Source organism: Notothenia coriiceps, unplaced genomic scaffold (assembly GCF_000735185.1).
Source record: "Notothenia coriiceps isolate Sejong01 unplaced genomic scaffold, NC01 NC01_scaffold00016546, whole genome shotgun sequence".
NCBI classification, from domain to species: Eukaryota; Metazoa; Chordata; class Actinopteri; order Perciformes; family Nototheniidae; genus Notothenia; species Notothenia coriiceps.
The window spans coordinates 1154-4396 of NW_011349247.1; the positions used below are offsets into that span (position 1 = coordinate 1154).

The 3243-nt window shown below is 37.9% G+C and overlaps 1 non-coding gene across 1 annotated transcript; it reads left to right on the top strand.

The window, feature by feature from the left end:
• The first annotated feature begins 456 nt into the window (after window positions 1-456).
• On the top strand, window positions 457-565 carry trnal-caa (transfer RNA leucine (anticodon CAA)). The gene is made up of 2 exons: window positions 457-494; window positions 520-565. It is a non-coding gene; the product is annotated as a tRNA-Leu (tRNA).
• Window positions 566-3243: the final 2678 nt, after the last annotated feature.

The following is a 3243-nucleotide window of genomic DNA, read 5'->3' on the forward strand; positions in this document are numbered from 1 at the left end:
ATATATATAAAAGTTGAGAAAATAAAACATACATTAATGTTCTGTTTTTATTTTCAACTTGTTTTTAATTATACTTTCATCTAGTTGTTTCCATATTTATTCCACATTTATTTATCCTTGTATTTATTTATTATTTTATCCTTTTATTCCTGTATTTATTTCCGTATTTATTCATACATTTATGTATTTATTTATTTATGCTCATTTCATGTTCCGTCCTCCATATTCTAGCGCCCCTAGTGGTGGTCATGTATTACTACAGAGTCAATGGCGTTTTGCCGTCAACAACCCGGAAAAATGGCGAAATCACGGGAGAGTTTAACGCTTTAATGTTACGTTTATATTACATATTTTTCAAGTTGAATATGATCAAAGTTACACACACAGACCGAAATGTGGCATCTAACTGCCAAAGTGTAAATACTTTAATGTTTTACTCAATTGAATTTACCAGTTGTCAGGATGGCCGAGTGGTCTAAGGCGCCAGACTCAAGGTTCAACCTTCCATTGTAATGGGTATTCTGGTCTCCGAATGGAGGCGTGGGTTCAAATCCCACTTCTGACAGACTTTTTTTCTCGCCATTACTGAGTCTGATTATACATTTCGATTTAGATATTTGAGTTCGTATTTTGTATTATGGCTTCTTGACACCAGCAAAAAACGGTTAAATAGTAAAAAACTAAACATGTAACATGGATTTTACAAGGAATAAAGCAGCAACCTCTACTTCTGACAAACCTTTTTCGCACCACTGCTGTGTTTTATTTCTCAAACCACTGCATGACAGATTGTGCATTTCGATTATGTATGATGCCATTTTGATACCAGCAAAAAACGGTTAAATAGTCAACTTCAGTTACATGCCTTTATCACATGGCAATACTTATATTTATGTATAATGTTGTATAATGTTTTTTGTATGCTATGACGTTTGTATTTTGTTTTGCTTTTTGCTTTTGTTTGCTTTGTACAGCCCTTTGAGGCATTAATTGTGATTTGGGGCGATAATACATTTTGATTTGATTTAAACAACTAAACATGTAACAAAGATTTTATGTCAAAATATGATATTGTTTTACAACACCACTCTTGTAGGAGAGAACCAATACATTACTATCAATACATGTATAAATGCATGCAGGAATACATAAATACAGAAAGGAAAACATGAATTAAAGAATAAATAAATGCTTAGAAACATACATAAATGAATAAATGCATGAATAACAAATTGGACTGAATCGGATATTAGCACTTTCCTAATGTGAATTAAAACATTTTGATTGAGATGTATTATAAATGTTCCCTATTTCATTTTGTCTGTCAGAAAATCATAAACAACTTCTTCAATTAACTTTAATAACGACTGTAAACCATTTTAGTTAAATGTCATCATAACCCAAACATGACAACTGTCACACTTGTGTGTTATTCACTGTGTGTGCCAAGGGGGTCGCTGTCTCTTTACCTGCAGGGCACAGGTGTATAAGGTGTGTGTCACACGATTGATCGTGTCTGATCCCGGAAGAGCATGGGTTTTGACCGCCGTAGCGAGGTTGTGAGTAAAGCTCAATTTGTTTGGCAATTAATTGAATGTTGATGGATATAAACTATACTTTATTATGCACAACAATAGAAAATAAATGGATTGTATTTTGCTGCACCTGATAACGAGCCTACCGATTCTTCATTGAAACAACAACTCAAACTGTATCTGAAAACTCACCTGTTTGGACTGCATCTTTGCTAAAAATAAAATCTCTTTTGTAAGTAGCACAAGGATTTAGCTTTAGGGGAAGTTAATGCAGCAGCACTTCATCTGGCTGGGTTTATAGATAGGAAATGCACCTGCAGGTTTCTTTCTTTTGACGTTGTTTCCTCATGGTTGAATGCACTTATTGTAAGATTGTAAGTCACTTTGGTTAAAAGCGTCAGCAAAATGTAATGTAATCTATTTTATCCACACAGTTTCTGGCTCTGGTTTTCAAAGTCCTGTGCCCATAGAAGAGGGAGCACTGCCCTCTGGTGGTGATACACGATCATTAAAAACCAGACAGTCGATGTGAATTTGTATCTTCCCTAATGTGAATTCATATTTATTTTTTAATTAAATGTAGGATTGATGAAACACAATTATTATTTTTTAATAATTTGGCTCAGTTTGTGGGGATTATGATTAATCTTGGAAAACATGAAAAGTGAAAAAAAAGATCATTATACTATTATTGTCTATTAAGGCTGACTTCGTACATAGCCTACCATTATTATTATTATTATTATTATTATTATTATTATTGTACTTGAGTGTTGTTCCTGTATACCAGGGGGGGTTGAGGAGCTTGACGCTCGTAAACTATCAGCCGGAAGGTGGGGGAGCCTCGCTGCGGGGAAGCAGTGTGTGGACCTGTCAGCGCAACTCGCATGATGCCGAATTTAACAAACACATTTAAATAATTGGTTTAAACGGCATAATAGTAAGGACGATCGTCCGTTCTGTGATTCTCCAGAGCACACATGATATGATATTAGGGTCATGCAGAGTGAGATCGCTGTCCGTTTGAGAGAGAGAGAGAGAGGGGTGTGGCTTGTTCATGTGTGTTTGTGGATGGTAGAGCGACAGTGAGGGAACGTGTGTATGTTTCTGGAAGTGAAACGAGGAAGCAGAAAAACAGAGGTCTGTGATGTATTTTGTGAAACAGAAGAACAGCTAAATAAATGCAACGGCCTCCCAAGAAGTGCTCGCCTCTCTCCATTCATTTAAGCTAAAGTGGGTTATTTAACCTGAAGCTTGTTGCTTCTGCCCTCCTCGACTACGGTCTGGGAGCCGACAGGAAAGTTCAACACACAGATGGCCAGTCCGCCCCTTTGTAGCATATTATTTCGATGAGAGATCAGCAGATCGCCACTGGGTTTTCAACTAAATACACAGCCACGCAAAAACTGCGGCATTTTCTACAGCTCCTTATGGGTACTGCAATTAGTGAAGTGCTTTCCTCCGTGGTGAAACGATCAGCACTGCACCACGGAGGAAAGCGGCAGAAAGTCACCTGGAGATAAAGAGAGCAGGGCTGCGTTGCGTGCATGGCTTCCTTCTGCAGGTAACGGGGAGACGCGATCTGGCGGCGGTCTCGTTCAGGATCCGAAAATACAATTTAAATATTTTGCACACTTATTCCTACTTATTGCTAGTTACGGTGCCGCGTGCCAATGCTGGCACGCGTGCCAGGGGTTGCCGACCCCTG